The following is a 23,194-nucleotide window of genomic DNA, read 5'->3' on the forward strand; positions in this document are numbered from 1 at the left end:
TAATATATATATACCATATCTATATATATGTGTGTGTGTGTGTGTATATATATATGCGCATTTTTAATACTTATGCATTAACCTCTCAACTCTTCGACTTCCTAACATCTCTGCAGGGCGGAGGGAACCGAGAATTCAAGAGGTCATTGTGGCTAATATATGTATATATGATATATGTGTATATATATATATATATATGATATATATATAAACACACATATTATATGTGTAGATATATAAAAAATATATATATATATATATTTATTTAAATATAATATATATATATGTATATCTATATATATATATATATATATATATATATATATATATATAGAGAGAGAGAGAGGGACGACGAGAGAGAGAGAGGAGAGGATGAGTGCGGAGAGAGACAGAGAGAGAGAGGAGAGAGAAGAGAGAGAGAATACTGAACACCGTTGCAATAAATGAGAAATGGAAATGACGGAGGAACTTTTCTCTGTAAACATAATTTATTTTCCTATGCTGAAATGCTTTAGAGCAGTCAATGCATTTCGTTACTGTGAGAACACACATTTTCAGATATACGCAAAATATGCATTATAAAAGTTATCGAATAATGGTAAAAGAATATGCTTTCACACACACATAGACGCATTACGGATTGAAGATGTCGTCATGGAAAACTAATCAAAGTTTGTACGAATTTTCAACTATTTTTTAAATATAATTGGCTCTCATGATTTGTCTGTTGTTGATTTCTGCTCCTCAATCTTTGTGTCAGAGCAGTGTATTTATTTTGCTTCAGATTAGATATTATAATTAAATAATTTCCCATATCTCTACAACTAATACTACTACTTCTACAGCTGCATTTACGGTCCTAATACTATTCATCTTCCATCACAATACATTTTTATCTCTTTATTTATTCATAATTCGTTTTTTCTTTTTTTAATAAGTGAGATCTTTTCTTCGTGTATTCCTCTTTACCTCGTTTTACTCTTCTTCTTATGAACACCATATTCTTTGGAAGCTTGAATTTCAAGTCAATGACTCCTTTGGTGGGCTTGTTCCATATGAATAGGGGTCATCTTCTGAATAATAATAATAATAATAATAATAATAATAATAATAATAATAATAATAATAATAATAATAATAATAATAATATGTTATTGCTGTTGCTCCTTTTTGTTGTCATAATCATTTTACGATTGCTCGTCTTATTACTTTTTTTCATAAACAAAGCTAATTCCAGTTACTTTCACTCGTTTCCAAATGAAGAAGTCATTTACGATGGTGTTATATGAATATTTGCTCATTTTCTGATATTCATCTGAAAAAAAATATTCAAATATAGCAAGTGATCGGAAACAAACCGATCTATAAAAAGATAAAGGAGGAAGAGAAATGAAGGAGTAGAAATGGGAGAAAATCATTCCTCCGAGATTAAAGGAAGAAGAAGAAGAAGAAGAAGAGAGAGAGAGAGACGAGAGAGAGAGAGAGAGAGAGAGAAGAGATGAGAGGAGAGAGCAGAGAGATGAGAGAGAGAGAGCTGGACGAAAAAAATCAACACTGAAATCAAAATTAAAAAATGCGCAGAGAGATACAACAGATCATTCTTCTTGGATTAGTTCAGATTATGTTAATAGAGGAGATCAAAATATTCTGCCATCGGAAGATAAAGATGATATTATTTTTATTATTATTATTTAGCAGATGAAACCCGTTCTATATGGAACAAGACCACAGGTGCCCATTGACTTGAAATTCAAGCTTCCAAAGAATTTGGTGTTCATTAGGAAGAGGTAAGAGGAAGTGAAGGGAAATACAGAAAGAAGAGATTTCATTTATCAAAAAGAAAAAATAAAATAAATTAAATAAACATAAATAGATAAAGAATGTATAAAACTGCAAGAAGAATGGTGTGGTCCTGGCATGGCCATTTTCATCTTGAACTTCTGAAGTTCCAGCTATATATAATATTATATATATTATATATATATATATATATATATATATATATATATATATATATAATTATATATTTATATGTATAATATAAATTATATATATAATAATAATTCTATATATATTATATATTATATTATATATATAATATAATAATATATTATATATATATATATATATTATATAATATATATATATTATAATTATGTATGTATGTATATATATGTATGTAATATATAATATATATATATATATATACAATATATATATATATATTATATATTATATTAATGTATATACTATATATATATATATATAATATATATATTATATATATAGTAAATATTAACTTATCACATCACAAGCTCTGTGCAATGGTACAATTACTAAAAGAACCTTATCCAAACTGGATGTAATCTAACGGAGCTATTTGTTATTCAAAAAAGTTACAAGCCTTCGACGAAAAAACAGTCCTCATTATCAGGTATCCGTGATATTTGATAATGATGAAAGTTTGTCCTTGAGAGCTTGCGACTTTTTGAATATATAAACTCTGCTAAATATTATGCAGCTTGAATGAGGCCGTTTCAGTAATATATATATATATATATATATATATATATATATATATATATATATATATATATATATATATATATATATTATATATATATGTACATGTGTGTGACTGGTAAAAGTTTGTAACAAAAGAATTCCATCTAATAAAAAGGGCCCATAAAAACACCAAAATATAGAAAGGAAGTACTATATTTCAGAGATTGCTGTCTCTCTCTTCAGGTAGGTAATGAAAGGGAAAAGTTACAGATAAGGCGGTATTTATACCTGTGGATGGATCTCTTGGTATACCGCCTTTTCTGTAAATGTTCTCATTCATTACTTACGTGAAGAGAGAGACAGCAGTCTGAAATATAGTACTTACTTTCTATATTTTGGCCGTTTTTTATAGGCTCCTTTTATTATATATATATATATATATATATATATATATATATATTATCTATATATATATATATAGGTATATATATATATATATATATATTATATATATATAATAATATATATATATATATATACATATATAAATCAGAAGAAGAATCCACAGAAGGATGGACGAAAGCTATAATCTTTTTAAAATATTTCTCCACAAATATGTTTCGACTGGATAAACAAGAATATTACTGTGGATCCTTCTACCTATTACTTAAAAGCTTAGAAGCACGATATGGTATATATATATATATATATATATATATATATATATATATATATATATATATATATATATAGTAAAAGGAGCCCATAAAAGCACCATATTTTGGTGTTTTTATGGGCTCCTTTTATTGGATGGAATTCTGTTGTAACAGAACCTTTTTACCAGTCATATATATATATATATATATATTTATATATATATATATATATATATATATATATGTATATATATATATATATATATATTATATATATATATATATATATATTATATATATATATATATATATATATATATATCTATATATATATATATATATATATATAGAGAGAGAGAGAGAGAGAGAGAGAGAGAGAGAGAGAGAGAGAGAGACATTACTCTCGATTCATTCTCGTCCCAGTTCAGAAAGGGGCCCCCTGCTCGATGCCAGGGCTCCAACCGCAACGCTGTGTGATATCCGGCGGAAGGCCTCTTGACGTGAAAAGGACTTACTTTCTCCTGCCGCACCGTCGTCCCTTCTACAGCGCTACAGAAAACCTGCAGGGTGGCAGAAGGGCTCAGGAAACTATAAAGGCGCATAACGATCGGAAGCCTAACTGGAATTAGGCCGTAACGCTCATGTGTAAAGATGACGGTTTCTCCAGAAGATCGGAATAATAAACAGAATGATTATTGCTTTTGAATTTAGGCATTACTCAGATACAGAGACACACATACATACATATAGTATATGTATATATTCATGCTATTCGTAGACCTACCTTGTAAATACAGTACTGAAAATTACTTGGAAGAAGCCTAAGAGTTCTGGTGCAAGAAACGAATAGGTCACAAATAGCTTAGTGATTAAGATATAGACCTATTGACATTAGTCATGAAAAGAATTGTGTCCCGCCATTGAAAAGACTTAACCAAAGTCCGCTTAGAAATGGTTGGCGGTTTCAACAGGATGTGTTTTGTGGGTTTAGACCACCCGGTGATTTTGTTTGCATTTTTGGTTAGTGTGCCAAGAGCTTAAAAGGTTCCTTAATTAAATTTCCCTAATTACAGTTTCAACAGCTCAGATGAGCCTCTGATTGCAGTTCAAGCAGTTGAAATGAGTCGAATGTATTCACAACACATTAAATGAGTCTTTAATTACAGTTCTATCGATTTAACTTATCACTTGATCACAGTTCATACTGTTTAAATGAGCTCTTGGTTATAGGTTTAATAGCTAAATGAGCCATTGATTATGGTTCAACAGTTTAGATGGGGCACTTAATTACGATTCTAGTAGTTCAGTAGCTTGATTTAGCCCTTTAGTGAGTTCTTGACTGCAGTTCAAACCATTTAAATGAGGTTCATTTGCATTACCAACAGCGTAAATGTCTATTTTGATTTCAGTCGGCTAAAGTTAGCTCTTGAACACAGCTCTGACAGTCTGAGGGCTCCTCTCCTTGGTTACAATCCTAACAGCTTACACGAGCCGTTGATTACAGTTTACCAGCTTGAGTGGGCCCACGTTAACAGTTCCAATTGTTTAATTACGGTTCTCGATCACAGCTCCAACTGTCTTAAATAAGCCCTTGATACCATTTTGTCAACATTTTGAATAAGTTTGAAAAGTTGGAATGAGTCCTTGATAACATTTTTATTAACTTAATTTTAGAATAGAAAAGGCCTGAAGAAACCCATGATTACAGCTATCATAGCTAGAATGGGCTTGTCATTACAGTTCCAACTGCTTAAATCAGCCCTTGGTTTCAATTCCATAAGTTTAGTGAGCCCTGTATTGCTGCTCCAGTAGCTTACAAGAACCCTCCATTACAGTTACAATAGGTTAAATGAGCCCTTGACATTGTTACAACTGCTTAAAGAAACTCGTAGTTACGGTAGTTATGGTTCCAGTAAATCAGCCGTTGATTACAGTCCCAGCAGTTGAAACGAGCACTTGATTACACTTCCAGTTGCTAATCAAATCTCTAATTACAGGCCAGGTAGCTAATTGACTTTCTGATTACAGTTCAAATGGCTTTGATGAGCCTTCGATTAAAGTTACGATTCGGCCTTAATTGTTGAACTGGGGAGCATTTCTTAATGTTTTTGTCGGTAACTGGACCCACGATTTCATTTCCAAAACCTGAAATACATTTTAGAGTATAGTTAACGTACGAGGGAGCTAATATGACACTGAACAGTCTAGGCCTTGTCATTTCTTTTGCATCGTGGTATGAAGGATGTCACCAGATGTCTGTATACAATTTTGCAATTCGTCAGTGCCAATGTGATTTGAGTTTACCTGTTGAAAGTCGTTGGTTGGATAGAATTGTTTTGTCGTCATTATTTTGGGTCTGCTTTAGTTATATGACCATACGACAATTCTTCACTCTTACCTGTAGGTAGAGGGAAAGATGGTGTTTTAGTATTGGATGTATATTCCATTTCTCGTCGCCGAGGTTCCGGGATGAAGGGCGATAATAAAGCAATATCTTCTTGCTGGTGTTTATTGGCTTAAACTACATTGAAGAAGGCGGGTAGTTGAATATACAAAATACAATAAGCGTATATAATAGAATCATAACAAACATATGAGCATCGAAGCTCTATACACAATAAGGAATCATATCCTGCATACATGAGGTAGAATTTATAAGATCGAGCCTCTGTATCGGACTCGATACTAACATAATAATACTTGGTTATACTTATAACATTTACGCATTATGCAACATAGTGCAATAGCTCTGAACTGAACGTGTCTGCGGAGCTAAGATTTCCCGCGCTCGTTTTCATAACGTCTTGCATACATAACAGTCTCCTCCCCCTTTACCTGTGACTAAGAAACAAGTTCCCTCACATTTACAAATCTAATCTTCAGGAGGTTTTCCTCTACTCATTCTGTTAGGGAGTACTATAGGTGTGTTCTGAGCTGTTGCATGATTTTGAACATCTTGGTGAGCAGTTTGCACATCTGAGTTATTTAAGTTTGAGGTATTTGAAACATGTACTTCTGTATTGTTTGTACCAAATGACTGCAACTGATCAACATGACGTTTTACAATCTTTCCACCGACATTAACATCATATGTAAATTACCAACTATCTTCCTGACAATTTCTCCTTGTACCCATTTTTCTGGTGTATTGTATGACCTTACCATGACATAACCTGAAGGAGCGAAATGTCTTACATTGGGAAGCTTACTTACTTGATCATAACCTTTCTGTTCTAACTGACTCTGCAAGCTTGGATACATTAGATCTAACTTATTCCTGATCCTCCTCCCCATCAACAAATAAGATGGTGTTACACCCGTAGTATTATGCACGGTTGTTCTATAGGATAATAGGAACTTTGCAATGTGAGATGCTACATTACCAGAATTTGCTTGTCTACACTTCATATTATGTTTGAAAGTTTGAACAAACCTTTCTGCTTCACCATTCGTGGATGGATGATAAGTTGCTGATAATGTATGTTGTATACCATTTACATTCAGAAATTCCTTAAACTCCTGTGAAGTAAACTGTGGGCCATTGTCTGTCACTATTCTTTCTGGCAAACCATGCGTTGCAAAGATTTGCATGAGTGATTTTATAGTTGCTACCGATGAAGTTGTTTGCATTGGTATAAACTTCTGGCCACTTACTATATGCATCTACTAATATTAGATATGAGTATCCTAAAAATGGACCTGCAAAATCTGCATGTACACGTTGCCACGGGTATCTGGGTAATTCCCATGGGTGCATTCGTGTTAGTTTTGGATTATTTTGTTGTAATGCACAATTCATACACTTCTTAACCAAATTTTCAATGTCCCTATCAACACCTGGCCACCAAACATAAGTTCTAGCAATTGCCTTTGACCTGACAATACCTTGGTGGTCTGCATGTATTTCTGATAGAACTCTATTCCTTAATGCATTTGGAATCACTACTCTTGATCCTCTCAAAATACATTCTTGTGTTACACTCAATTCATTCCAAATTTCTTTATATGGTTTACAATTAGCATCTTCTGCACAAATATCTCTGCCGGTTATTAGACTCTGCACTACTTTTGAAAGTACTGGGTCTTTCTTTGTACCTTGTGCTATTTCCTTAGCTGTAATAGGTAAATTATATGCAGAAATCAAAAGAATACTTTCCTCATATTGCTCTGGTGCTTTGTCTACAGGCAATCTCGACAAAGCGTCTGCATTACCCATCTTAGATGTTGGTCTATATTCTATGTTGTAATCATATGCCGCTAATATGATTGCCCAACGTTGTAGTCTTGCAGCTACTAACGTCGGTAAACTTGCCTTTGGACCTAAAATCATCAATAATGGTTTGTGGTCTGTAACTAATGTGAACCTTTTCCTGCCATACAGATACATATGGAACTTTTTCACTCCATACACTAGTGCTAATGCTTCCTTTTCTATTTGTGAGTAATTTCTCTCTGCTTTGTTCAATACCCTAGAGGCAAAAGCTATTGGTTTTTCTGTACCATCTGGCATTACATGTGCTAGTACTGCACCTAATCCTATGTTTGAGGCGTCAAAACAAACTTTACTGCAAATCCATTTGATAATGTACTAAGAATGTGGGTGATGTCACTTCTGCTTTGATTCTTTCAAAAGCATTTTGACATTCCTTTGTCCAATTCCATTTTACATCTTTGTTCAGCAAATTGTACAATGGGTGTGCAATTGTTGCTAAGTTTTGAATGAAACTACCATAGAATGTTACTAAACCTAAAAAATGATTGCAATTCCTTGACATTTTCTGGTAACTTTGCTGACTGCACTGCATTTACCTTATCTTGAGTCTTATGAATACCTTTACCATTTACAATAAAGCCTAAATACTCAACCGCGTCAACTTCTAAAATACATTTACTCTGGTTGACCTTGATATTGTGTTCCTTTAGTTTCTTTAGAACTGCACGTAACCTTTCTCTATGTTCTTTTTTGTTTTTGCCAGCTACTAATATGTCATCAATGAAAATGAATACTCCTGACATACCTGCAAATATTTTGTCCATTGTTTGCTGCCATATTGCTGGACTGCTAGCAAACACCATAGGGAAGTCTTTTTGGACGATACAGCCCTAAATGTGTTTGTTTTACAGTAACAATAGCTTTTTGGGAATTTTTGGGTTTTTCATCCATGGATAGTTGTTGAAATGCTTGTCTAAGATCTATCTTAGAAAATACTGAGCATCCTGACAAAGTTGCGAACATATCTTTAGGATTTGGCAATGGATGTTGTGCTACTTGCAATTGTGGATTTAATGTCACCTTGTAATCTCCACATAACCTAACTTGACCGTTGTCCTTAACAATTGGACTAATGTTGTAGACCAATCTGAATAATCTACCTTTTCCCCATGAACCTTCACTTTCTAACCTTCTAATTTCAGTTTCCACAGCTGTTTTCAATGCATATGGAACTGGTCTTGGAGCAGAAAATCTAGGAGTAGCATTCTCCTTTAAAACTAAGACTGCTTGTGCATTCTTTACTGTTCCTACTCTGTCTTCAAATACTACTTTGTAATCTGATAGAAGATTAGTTAATGAAATTTCTTCTGCTGGTTCTTGTTTTGTACCTGTAACCCTTAGAATACTAGGCCAATCTATTTTATGCATCTTAACCAATCTAATCCTAATAACGTCTGGCCATTGACCCTTGACTATTGTCAATGGTAACTTACCTATCTCTTGATCTTTGTACTGAACTTTCACTTGTGATGAAACCGCAACGTACTTCTATGTTTGTACATTATAACTTTTGAGCACTTTGTCTGAAGGTCTTATCACTAGGTTAGGTATCGTTTGTGCTACTCTTTCAGAAATTATTGTCACATCTGCAGCTGTGTCTATTTGCATGGGTGTGAGTTTCCCATTTATTTCTATTTGAGCCATAAGACGTTTCTTGTGCATCTTTGTTCACGGAATTAATGTGAAATGCAAATTGTTCTACTTCTGTGGTCTTATGTACACTTTCTTCATTTGAGCTAGAGCAGTCATTTGAATTTACGGTTCATGATTTGATTTGTGGTCTTTTGCTTAGCAAAATTTACACTGACTTGTTAAATGACCACGCTTCCTGCAGTTGTTGCACGCTCCTGACCTGACGCTGGGGCACTTATCCCAATCATTGCTATAATGATCTTGTTTACCACATCTAAAGCACGATTTCTTTTGAGGTTTTTGTGTCCCTATGTGACTTGACTTTTCTGTGAGTATGCATTAGGTTTAACCTTGTTATACTTGGATACCTGGGCTAGGCTTACTCGTTTCATTTGTTTGCCCTTTCTTTGCATGTTGGTAACTCCTTTTATAGGCTACATGATTTACCTGACTACTGTTGTTATTATGAGTCTTACCTACAATGACATTGGACTGGTAATTAGCTGTTTCTATTGCTCTTGCTATTTCCAGAACTTTTTGCAAATTTAACTTCTTTTCTTGCAGTAACTTCTTTCTAAGCTCTTGCGAGTTACTCCTTACTATAATTTGTTCTATTAACCTGTCTTCTAGATCTCCAAATTCACAAGTGAAGCTAATTCTTTAACTTTGTTACAAAAGAATCTATTGTCTCACTGATTCCTGTGATGCTTCTATGAACTGATAAACGTTCAAAGTATTTATTTGCTTGAGGAGCAAAATAATTTGTAAGCCCTTCAATTGCGTCCTGCAATGAATCACCTGTTAGATTCAAAGTATTGAATACTTCCTGAACTTCTAAACCTGCAGTATGAAGTAACAAAGCCTTCTGCTGCCTTTCGTTTATTTTCCCTAGTGCTTCTAAATAAATTTGGAAGCTGCCTATCCACTTTTTCCATCTTGTACCCACTGATTTAGGATCATCACCGATGCTAAAGCTGTCTAACTTTTGGACATCTATCGGCATTTTTGCTGTGATACTAAGAAGTTTAGGCTAGGCTAGGAATTTGGAAGTTCTTTCTTTTTTTTTTTTTTTTTTTACCTTGTAGGCTACACTGCATAGACATACCTGTTGCACTTTTACTCTCTAAACCAACCCTTTTTTTTTTGTGTTAACGCTCCTGACTTGGCAAAGCGTTGCTTGGTTTGAGTGTGACGAAGGCATCTAGGTAGAGATTCTTCGTTTTCGGGTAGACTTCGTCCGATTGGGGTCGTCGTCTTCCTTCCGTTCTTGGCTAGGAGATTAGGCGTAGGCTATAGGCTCCATTTGGCTGCTACGAGTTCGTCACCTGCGTCGCCAATGTTTTGTCGTCATTATTTTGGGTCTGCTTTAGTTATATGACCATACGACAATTCTTCACTCTTACCTGTAGGTAGAGGGAAAGATGGGTAGTATTGGATGTAATATTCCATTTCTCGTCGCCAATGTTTTGTCGTCATTATTTTGGGTCTGCTTTAGTTATATGACCATACGACAATTCTTCACTCTTACCTGTAGGTAGAGGGAAAGATGGTGTTTTAGTATTGGTATGTAATATTCCATTTCTCGTCGCCGAGTTCCGGGATGAAGGGCGATAATAAAGCAATATCTTCTTGCTGGTGTTTATTGGCTTAAACTACATTGAAGAAGGCGGGTAGTTGAATATACAAAATACAATAAGCGTATATAATAGAATCATAACAAACATATGAGCATCGAAGCTCTATACACAATAAGGAATCATATCCTGCATACATGAGGTAGAATTTATAAGATCGAAGCCTCTGTATCGGACTCGATACTAACATAATAATACTTGGTTATACTTATAACATTTACGCATTATGCAACATAGTGCAATAGCTCTGAACTGAACGTGTCTGCGGAGCTAAGATTTCCCGCGCTCGTTACATAACGTCTTGCATACATAACAAGAATCACGTTCAAAGATGTGTGTGTGTGTGTGTGTGTGAGAGAGAGAGAGAGAGAGAGAGAGAGAGAGAGAGAGAGAGAGAGAGAGAGAGAGAGAGACGAAAACCTACATGAACCCATTCCCATTGATAAGGACACACCAGGTAACTAAGCTCTGTGCTGCGAAGATAATACGCTTTTCTCCTCTTTTACGCTTTATGATCACGCACATAATAATCAATCTTACGCACTTAATTGGCTCCAGAGTTTACGCCTGGATACGCATCGTTGCCCTCCTCGTGGGTATCGAGAATGGAGCTCAAAAAAAAAAAAAAAAAAAAAAAAAAAAAAAAATTAAATAATTCAAAAATATTAACCTAATACAGTCGCCCATGCACATAATCGTCTGGCTTTACAATCGTCTGGCTTTATACTCGCAAAACGAAAAAAAATAAAACATTGAAAGGCTTTATTTCTGCAAGGAACACTCTCCATTTCAATACATGATAAAAAGGAAAAAGGTAAACAACATTAGGCTTGATCATAAATTGGACGGGTGACCATTAATTTCCAGTAGGCTTTACAAGGAACTTCGCTTTGCGAATTTCGCACATTCATACCGGTCTCATTCCTGGATAAAAGAGGAATAAACAAAGATGGGTCTGGTCAGCATTTGGACAGGAGGTTGGAACTTGCGATAGGAGAGGCAAAAGTTCACAAGGATTGAGTAACTTAATTGACAACTTTCTACAGAGAGAAATTGAAATAAATTACTACTTATAAATAATACGAAAGTACAAGTAAGAGATTATATGAAAAAAATCATATAACTAAAAAAATAAGTTTTGCTAAGGAGAGAGAGAGAGAGAGAGATGGTTAATCATTTGTCCATAATGAAAAATTTAAGGGCCTCGAAGAGGTAATCTTTGCCCAACCATAACGAAACCATTCATAAGTTATTTCTCTCTCTCTCTCTCTCTCTCTCTCTCTCTCTCTCTCTCTCTCTCTCTCTCTCTCTTCATTTATTTCATGGCCTCTGGAGTTTTATTTGTCATTCACCACCGAAAGCGGCTGGTGTACATATTATATATCTCGTTTCTCAAAACTAGATAAATCATTCATTTCCCCGTGATAAGGAAAATTTGTGTTCATCTGAGTTTTTTAATTAAATTCTGATAGACCAAGAGAATTTGCAGGTGAAAAGGACAAGAAAAATCAGGTTGGTTGGAGATGAACACCTAAAAACAATAAACGAGCGAGAGAGAGCATAATTAAATCAGATAAAAAACGTGATTAACACATGCATTCTTAAGGTAATTAAGAACTGTAATAATTTACTAATACATACGAAGGCTGCAAAAAATCAATCACACTTCGGAGAGTAATCTATTTAATCTTTGAAGAGTTATAAAGCAACAAGATATTTGACTTTGACTTTCGTGTTATGTTTGACATTACAAATAGACAAACTATTATCTAGCATTTCTGTCTAAGATATCTCTAGGCTCTTGTCATAAAGAATTTTGGGTTTAGTCAATTTTACAAGTAGGTATATCCTTTAATAATTCCTGTCACATTTATCTAATTTATTATGTGACGGTTTTTCTCATAATATATCCACCAAGAAGGGGGGGGGGTGAAATAAAAAGGAATAAAGGCGTGACTTGCTGAGGAATGAAGTAGCAGCAACAAATGTCATATTGTAATAGTTTAGCATAAAAAAGAGCTTTACGTTTTCTATAAAAATTTTACCATCTCAAAGAAAATGAATATTTAAGGTAAACAAAGAAAAGAAATAATGATATCGGTTAGCTCGCATTTTTTGTGCTGTTATGATATAGAGTGCTTGTTGATGCTTTCGAGGGTAGGGGGGTACGACTTACCTTAGCGCCCACCCATGGCCAGGTAGGGCACGACGTTCTAAGTAAGGTTAAATATAGGTAGGTTTTGTTAGAGGTTATGTCGTATTCCCACTGAAATGCCTACTACAGTTAAGTGGTAGTAGTCTATAGGTCAGATCACGTGACCCTACCATCTGTATTGCCTCAAACATTCTTTTGCTTTAAGAAGGATACATCAGCACCCTTTAATTGAGATGCTTCGTGGCATCCAGGGTATATATATATAAATATATAGTATATATATATATATATATATATATATATATATATATATATATATATATATATATATATATATATATATATGCGTGTGTGTGTGTATACTATATATATATATATATATATATATATATATATATATAATATATATATATATATATATATATATATATACTACATACATATATATATATACTATATATATATATATATATATTATATATATATATATATATACATACACACATACATCCGGAGTTTGATTTCTCTCCGTTTTAGGGCTCTAACTGAAGAGTTTAACGGCTTTAAGAATATTACCTTGGATGTCCCCAGTACTCTCTCTCTCTCTCCCTTCAGCCCATAGTTTCACTCAGTTTATTAAACTATGTTAATAATAATAATAATAATAATAATAATAATAATAATAATAATAATAATAATAATAATAATATTCGGAAGGAGACCCTCTCGTAGACATGTTTTGTTAAAAATAACTGCTGCTTCAGCACTATTAATCTTATAAAAGAGTCTTCTCTATCTTTCTGATGACGGCTTTCTCGTTGTTGCTTAGACTGGCGAGCAACGCACCAAAGGGCATGGTAAAATTCGGTGAGTCATTTGATTTATTATTGCTTATACAATTCTCTCTCTCTCTCTCTCTCTCTCTCTCTCTCTCTCTCCTCTCTACGCGACGTTTCCTCCTGATCGACAGGACATTATCAAGCGATAACTGCTGAGGGACTGAATTCAGTGGCGAGTCCTTCTCCTTTTATCGTGGTGTTGCGAGCTCTCCAGTACGATCAGAGCACTTCTCCGGTAGGTCGAGTTTTTATTGGTTCCCGGGAAGGTGGACTCAATACGGCGGGCGTTGACTAGTCTTGCAGACCTTCTCAGGTAGGGGGTATCACCGGGAGCCTCTTGATTGGCTTCTACCTGCGTGACGTCACCCCTGGTATTATTCTCATGTCCGGTTCCGGTTCGTTCCATGCGCGCTGGTACTTTCGTTAGGGGAGAGGGGTGTGGGGTCCTCCTCACACACGTCGGTATCAGGAACGCTTCTTGGGTGGTATTGAGGGAGGCTTTTCTTCGAGGTATGAGCAGCGCTTCTAGGAGACGCAGACGTCGTGGGTCCAGGTGCTTCTCCCGATGATCTTAGTATTCCTGACGATGTGTCTCTCGTGATGTTTCTGCGGTGTACTGCAAGGGCGTGCTGCCTAATGGCTCCCGCTCCTGGGCGTGGCAGGAAATCCTTTTTGACAGGCGCATCGTCGTCATGCCGATGTAAATCCCAGGGCATCCTTGGGCGGGGCATACGTATCGGTAGACGACGTTGGACTGCTTCAGGGGGTCTCCTGCCGGTGGGGAGGGGTTGTTCTTCATCAGGAGGTCTTTCGTACGCCGATTCTTGTAATAAATAATGAGGGACACTCTCTTTCCTTCCTCCATGGGCGGACGTGTTCCTCTATTATTTTCTTCATGGCTGCTTCTTCTTCCTTGTATTGGTGGTGCATGAAGGCTTTATAGAAAAGTTTGATATCCTCCGGGGGAGGGGCGGAATGTTCCTTCTATCTTCCTCCGTCATTGTACCACTTGTCAAGGGGCGGCTCGAGTTTCTCGGTTTACGAGTTTGTTCGAGTACCCATTGTTAATTAGCATCTGGGATGCTCGGTCGAGTTCGAGGTGTGTGTCTGCCACGTCGAACAGTGCGAGAGGGCCCTCCTGACGAAGGCCCTGACGGTGGGTTGGTCTTGAACCGCGCAGGACACTCGCTATCACCATTCAGACAAAAGTCCGAGGTTCGTAGCTTTGGTGTTAAACGGTCGTCGCCAACTTCTGATTCGTCTTCGTGACAAGGACGTCGAGGAAGTAAGGGGAGCCGATCGTTGCTGCTGTACTCGACAGTGAAGTTGAGTGCCGCTGTTCTGCAGGAACTGCTGCCGAAGGGCTTCTACCTCATCCTCGCAGTCGGCTTGCACGAAGATGTCATCGATGTAGCGTGCGTATGTGCGGGGACTCTGTGTTGCGAGAAGACCCTTTCTTCCACTTCTCCCATGTAGAAGTTGCGAAGAGGACTCCTAAGGGGGACCCCTCCCATCGCTACGCCGTCCTTCTGGCGGTACATCTGTCCTCGGTGGGTGGTGAAAGGGCTCTCTTCGTACAGATATCCAGCAGGGTTCTTAAGGAGTCTTCTGGGATGTTAGGGGGTCTCATATCGGGATTCCTATATACCCGCTCCATGATGATCCCTATCGTCTCGTCGACTGGGACGTTGGTGAATAGGGACTCAACGTCTAAGGACGCCATGGTTCCCGCACCGGGGGAGTCGCGGATCTTCTCCAAAATTCCAACCGATGAGGTGATCAGTTACCTGGAGGGGATATAGGGGGTCAGAATTTTATTAAGGCGTTTGGCCAGAGCGTAAGTCGGGGCGGGCGTTTGGCTGATGATCGGGCGTAGTTGGGGTTTGCCTTCCTTGTGGGTCTTCACGTTCCCGTAAAGGTAGCCGAGGCTGTAGTCACCTTGGATGGGCGGGAGGTCGTGTGCATTCGTAGCGGCATTCACGGCTGCGATGACCCGGTTGGCGCTCGCGTTTGATGTCTTCCGTAGGGTTCTTCGTAAGTCTCTCCCAACTTAGAGACATCAGACAAGATGGCGTCGAGTTTCTCGAAGTATTCCGAGGTGCTGATGAGCACGAACGCGGCTGGTTCTTGTCTGCACGCCTTACGGTGATGTCTTCTTTCTTCTTCAGATCTGCGGCTGCCTCCTTCATCTCTTTGGTGTAGATACCGCTCGAGTATGACCCCCTGTCCGTAAGGGCCTCTGCTAGCAGAAGAGGTTGAAGGGCGTCCGTCGTTGTTAGGATCTTCTTTGCTTCCAACTGCTGAATCGAGTCGAGGAGCATCTCAATCTCCAGGCGTTTCTCGTGTTTCTTCGGTTTTGACATGAAGTGGCAGTTTAGTCCGAGGTTTAATATGTCATTTTGTTGCATGGGTGGGCTGGTATGGAGTGAGGTTGATATACCTCTGTGTCTTTTCTTGAATGCGTAGCTTACCGCCGTTGAGGGCGACAAGCTTGCGGGTTACGCCCCCCTAACCCGGACGGGTTACGCATGTTATCTTCGCTTAGGTAGGCAAGGCGCGCGTTAATATCTTCGTAGGTGGGAGGCTCGCGCTGGTCTCCGCTCGGTCGTCTGGTTTGGTGGTGGTGGCCTCTTGCAGGGGTGTCGTGTCTTGGTATTGTCATCAGATCAGGGCGGACAGCTTCAGCACGTATTTCCGCCCATTCTTCTCGCAGGCGGTGATGTCCTCCTTCAGGGTCTTCATATCGGCAGTCTTCTCCCGTAGTTGCCGGCTGTAGGAGGGACGTTTCTGAAGTCCCTGGTCCTTTCTTCATTTCTTGCTGTGGGGTCGTGCAGCCTGATGTTATAGTCTATTTTCGGAAGGGGAACCCTCTCGTAGACATGTTTTGTTAAAAATAAACTGCTGCTTCAGCACTATTAATCTTATAAAGAGTCTTCTCTATCTTTCTGATGACGGCTTTTCTCGTTGTTGCTTAGACTGGCGAGAACGCACCAAAGGGCATGGTAAAATTCGGTTGAGTCATTTGATTTATTATTGCTTATACAATTCTCTCTCTCTCTCTCTCTTCTCTCTCTCTCTCTCTTCTCTCTCTCTAACGCGGACGTTTCCTCCTGATCGACAGGACATTATCAAGCGATAACTGCTGAGGGACTGAATTCCAGTGGCGAGTCCTTCTCCTTTATCGTGGTGTTGCGAGCTCTCCAGTACGATCAGAGCACTTCTCCGGTAGGTCGAGTTTTTATTGGTTCCCGGGAAGGTGACTCATACGGCGGGCGTTGAATGCCGCTACGAATGCCACACACCTCCCGCCCATCCAAGGTGACTACAGCCTCGGCTACCTTTACGGGAACGTGAAGACCCACAAGGAAGGCACCCCTACGCCCGATCATCAGCCAAACGCCCGCCCCGACTTACGCTCTGGCCAAACGCCTTAATAAAATTGACCCCCTATATCCCCTCCAGGTACTGCCTCACCTCATCGGTGGAATTTTTGGAGAAGATCCGCGACTCCCCCGGTGCGGGAACCATGCGTCCTTAGACGTTGAGTCCCTATTCACCAACGTCCCAGTCGACGAGACGATAGGGATCATCATGGAGCGGGTATATAGGAATCCCGATATGAGACCCCCTAAACATCCCAGAAGACTCCTTAAGAACCCTGCTGGATATCTGTACGAAGAGAGCCCCTTTCACCACCCACCGAGGACAGATGTACCGCCAGAAGGACGGCGTAGCGATGGGGTCCCCCTTAGGAGTCCTCTTCGCCAACTTCTACATGGGAGAAGTGGAAGAAAGGGTCTTCTCGCAACACAGATGTCCCCGCACATACGCACGCTACATCGATGACATCTTCGTGCAAGCCGACTGCGAGGATGAGGTTAGAAGCCCTTCGGCAGCAGTTTCCTCCGCAGAAACGCGCAATCAACTTCACTGTCGAGTACAGCAGCAACGATCGGCTCCCCTTCCTCGACGTCCTTGTCACGAAGACGAATCAGAAGTTGGCGACGACCGTTTACACCAAAGCTACGAACCTCGGACTTTGTCTGAATGGTGATAGCGAGTGTCCTGCGCGGTTCAAGACCACCACCGTCAGGGCCTTCGTCAGGAGGGCCCTCTCGCACTGTTCGACGTGGCAGGACACACACCTCGAACTCGACCGAGCATCCCAGATGCTAATTAACAATGGGTACTGGGTATCGAACAAACTCGTAAACCGAGAAACTCGAGCCGCCCTTGACAAGTGGAAGAGAGAAGGAACATTCCGCCCCCGGAGGATATCAAACTTTTCTATAAAGCCTTCATGCACCACCAATACAAGGAAGAAGAAGCAGCCATGAAGAAAATAATAGAGGAACACGTCCGCCCCATGGAGGAAGGAAAGGAGAGTGTCCCTCATTATTTATTACAAGAATCGGCGTACGAAAGACCTCCTGATGAAGAACAACCCTCCCCACCGGCAGGAGACCCCTGAAGCAGTCCAACGTCGTCTACCGATACGTATGCCCCGCCCAAGGATGCCCTGGGATTTACATCGGCATGACGACGATGCGCCTGTCAAAAAGGATTTCCTGCCACGCCCAGGAGGGCGCCATTAGGCAGCACGCCCTTGCAGTACACCGCAGAAACATCACGAGAGACGACATCGTCAGGAATACTAAGATCATCGGGAGAGCACCTGACCCACGACGTCTGCGTCTCCTAGAAGCGCTGCTCATCCTCGAAGAAAAGCCTCCCCTCAATACCACCCAAGAAGCGTTCCTGATACCGACGTGTGTGAGGAGGACCACACCCTCTCCCCTAACGAAAGTACCAGCGCGCATGGAACGAACACGGACAATGAGAATAATACCAGGGGTGACGTCACGCAGGTAGAAGCCAATCAAGAGGCTCCCGGTGATACCCCCTACCTGAGAAGGTCTGCAAGACTAGTCAACGCCCGCCGTATGAGTCACCTTCCCGGGAACAATAAAAACTCGACCTACCGGAGAAGTGCTCTGATCGTACGGAGAGCTCGCAACACCAATCCCGATAAAAGGAGAAGGACTCGCCACTGGAATTCAGTCCCTCAGCAGTTATCGCATTGATAATGTCCTGTCGATCAGGAGGAAACGTCGCGTTGAGAGAGAGAGAGAGAGAGAGAGAGAGAGAGAGAGAGAGAGAGAATTGTATAAGCAATAATAAATCAAAATGACTCAACCGAATTTTACCATGCCTTTGGTGCGTTGCTCGCCAGTCTCAAGCAACAAGAGGAAAGCCGTCATCAGAAAGATAGAGAAGACTCTTATAAGATTAATATGCTGAAGCAGCAGTTATTTTTTAACAAAACAAATAATAATAATAATAATAATAATAATAATAATAATAATAATAATAATAATAATAATAATAAAAATTAAAAAATAATAATAATAATAATAATAATAATAATAATAAATAATAATAATAATAATAATAATAATAATAATAATATACTTCACGTCCATTCCCAGTTTCTTCCGTCAGTCTTTCTGTTCAACTTCTCTGACCATGATTCCAACATGTTATGTATTTCAAAAAGAACAACTATTTTTTCCTTTATTGATGTGTATCTCATCCCAGTGTCCAATTTTAGAATATCCTTTCCTTTTCACCCGATTGACTGGGTCTTACGGAGTGTGGATATGGGCCTGGAATTGCATTAATTTAACCTTCTTTGGGACAGATTCATTTTAATGCCCGTAACGTTTGGTTGGATATAAAGACTAGAGTCATTCTTGGTATGTATTTACACTTTAAAGAAATAAAATCTGCTAAAGAGTATACAAATTCTAATGAGTGCATCGATCATCTGTCGTCTTCTGAGCGATTCTTAATCACGTAAACTGGGGGTTCTAATTCTAAATTCTTGGGATCCGCTCTGCGCAAGACGTTCGCCGTTCCTGGTTTGAGTTCTCTGTAAAAGAAGAAGAAGAATGACAGCTATTACGACGCCAATTTTTTAAACAAAAATAATGCGTCAATTTTTGTTAATTGGGGATAGGTGTAGAGAAAGACTAGAGAGTAGACTAGTGGCAGCTTTTGACATTCTATTCACGAGAAGTGAGTTGAAAGTGAACATCAGCAAGAATTGCATAAATGATGTGGAATTAGCTGGCTAAAACTATATATATATATATATATATATATATATATATATATATATATATTAATAGAAGAACAAGAATATTACTGTGGTCCTTCTATTGATTTCTAGAAGCACGATACAGTGTTTTATATTGCTATATATATATATATATATATATATATATATATATATATATATATATATATATATATATATCTATATATGTATATATATATATATATATATATATATATATATACATATATAGATATATATATATAGATATATATAATATATATATATATATATATATATATATATATATATATAAGGAAAAGAAAATTATTTTTTAGGACCCCCTCTTACTTTTAGTTATGTAATCACAAATGATAATGCAACAACATAAACCACTCCCCGAGTAAACGTCACGAACTTCACAATGATACATGTAATATCTTCATTTTCACTCTAGGTATTTCATGCCATTCGTCTACCCAAGTGATAGTTTCTAAAGTCCAGTATACATATATATATATATATATTATAATATATATAGTATATATATATATTATATATATATATATATATATCATATATATATATATATATATATATATATATATATATATGATATATATATGATTATTATATATTGCTACTTTCGAAATGCATGTTTCCCCTCTTTGAAATGTCATGTAGAATTTTGCAACATTTTTTCAGATTCCTGGATAGTTTAGAGATAGGATGTTTTAAATGTGTGTTCAGATTTCGCATAACATAATGAAAAGAATATATATTATAACGTAGAATGTAAAAAGAGAGATATTTTCTTTGTCCGTTCAAAGCTATAATTGTTTCAGTAACTTTTCATTCTCCACGAGATTAAGCGAGCTCGAATCTTTGCGTTGTTATCAAAACGTGTCAATCTTAATTATCGCTCAACCTCCGTTTCGATCTGGTACATATCTTTATTTTAACAGACTGGACTCGTACGCATATGTCTTTGCCGAGTCCCACGTGGAGATTGCACATTTTTTATGTGAAGTTGCGTCAGAGTTCGAAGCTACTGGAAGCATTTGTGCCAAGAACGTTTTTGTCATCTGCCCTGTCCAGTTTTAGCAAGGGAAGAAGATTTCATTATATCCTAGAACCTCGAGGCATTAACATCTCGCTCTCGATCTCTCTATCTCTTTCTCTCCATCACATAGCACATTTGATCTTAAAGTAACGTAACGTAAATTGGTCACTCGTAACTTAGAATTTCATGTTTGATATCTCTTAGAGTTTATTTAGTATTAAATAGTGTTTTTGTGGAATCTGAACAAACATTGTTTCGTAACGGCGCCTGGGTTTTTGTGAAAGTGTGAATCAAGCCTGCAGCAGAGAAAGAAAGAAATTGGTATACCAAGGTAAAGTGTGTTATATTTTTATTAGTTGCAACTAATAGCTAATAATTGTTAGGAACAGTGATTAACTAATAACTAATATTTAATGGTTATGATGGTTTGGTTAACTAATAACTAATAACTAAAAGTTATGATGGTTTGGTTAACTAATAACTAATAATGGATAGGAATTGTGGTTAACTAATAACTAATAGCTAATAATTGTTAGGAACAGTGATTAACTAATAACTAATATTTAATGGTTATGATGGTTTGGTTAACTAATAACTAATAACAGATGGTTGTGAAGGTTTGGTAAAAACTGATGATTATAATGTTTTGAACAAAAAGATTGACACTTTTACACATTGCGTATTTTTGTGTGTTGTGTTTGTTCCACTGTTTGTGCACTTGTTCATTTTCTTATTGAAGTGTGCCGTTTTATTTTATATTTTCATTTGCATTCACCATTTAATTGACTTAGTTCATTCTTAAATCATTGCAAATTTAATTAATGTAACATTTGTGAATTAATTTGCATTTACTTAGAATTCTTTTCAAGTTTTATTATTGTTTAGCACTTGTGAATTAATTTCAAATTTTCAATTAGTGCCTAACACTTTTGAATTTTGATTGAATTAATTTTCTTGAATGTTGTGATAAATTAATTTTGATTTAATTTTACTTAATTTGATTCAAGAATTAATTAAACTTTCCTTTCTTTTCCAGTAACAGTAATTTTCCCTGATATTGTGAATTTTACATATAAATTTTGAGTTTGATAATAAATTTTTGTATTTAAAATTTTTATAAGTATTTTCATTTATAACCAGTATATTTGCATTTGATTATATTTATGTTAGTTAGAAACATAGAGTGGTAATTGATTTGCTTTCCTTCAATTTACTTGAAGTGACTTAGATCCAGGGAAGTACTTAGACTTCTGAAATCAGGGAAATACTTAGACTTTTAAAGTTGTTGATGGAGTAATGCCCTTTGATTAATTTAATTACTTACAAGATTACCTCACACCTGTTTTGATGAACTTAGTCTGATTTTCTGCAATACTGGTAAGTGTTAAGGGATCACTGTTGCCTTTAGAGTATTCAGTCGTTTAATACGTGTTATGAGGGTTCAGGTGTCTGGCTTTTGGTGAGGTAATAATTGATGAATGGTAACCAGATACTTGGCACTTCGTAACATTGTATATAATATATATTATGATATTATATATATATATATATATATATATATATATATATTACTATATATGTAATGTATCTATATATATGTATATATATATATACATATATATATACATATATATATATTATATATAATATATATATAATATATTATATATATTTCATGTAATAAAGCACCCTTGCAAATCAGCCCACGTAAACAAAGAGTGAGACCAGAAAATTGATATTTGAGTTAATTACATAGTTCTATGTATATGCACAGACATATACGTGCACACACACATACTCCCACACACACACATATATGTATACGGAATATATATATGTATATATCATAATTTATATATATATATATATATAAATATATATATATATTTATATATATGTGTGTGTGTGTGTGTGTGTGGGAGTATGTGTGTGTGCACGTATATGCCTGTGCATATACATAGAACTATGTAATTAACTCAAAATATCAATTTTCTGGTCTCTTTTTGTAAGCGGGCTGATTTGCAAGGGTGCTTTATTACATGCAAACTCGTATATATGCAATAAACGTGTCAAACGTAGACTCTCTAATACCTGAAACCCGGAAGTACGTAAAAATGGGATAAGAGAATTTAAAATCTTACGAGAACGGTGACAAGGGCCATCCGATGATCAAGAGAGGAGTTCCACTAGGTCGTAGTCGCCACAGGTATTTGTGACCTCCACGTACGTCCAGGTCCCACAGTCCCAGACACTAAAGGAAAGCAAAATCAATCGATCAGTCAATCAATCAGTATACATATATATACATATACATACATA

At 37.1% G+C, this 23,194-nt stretch overlaps 1 pseudogene; it reads right to left on the minus strand.

Annotated features, from left to right (window-relative positions):
- Positions 1–19,453: 19,453 nt before the first annotated feature.
- Positions 19,454–23,194, minus strand: part of LOC135195458 (protein O-linked-mannose beta-1,2-N-acetylglucosaminyltransferase 1-like) — a 48,091-nt pseudogene continuing 44,350 nt past the window's right edge.

This window comes from Macrobrachium nipponense, chromosome 16 (genome assembly GCF_015104395.2).
Source record: "Macrobrachium nipponense isolate FS-2020 chromosome 16, ASM1510439v2, whole genome shotgun sequence".
Taxonomy (NCBI): domain Eukaryota; kingdom Metazoa; phylum Arthropoda; class Malacostraca; order Decapoda; family Palaemonidae; genus Macrobrachium; species Macrobrachium nipponense.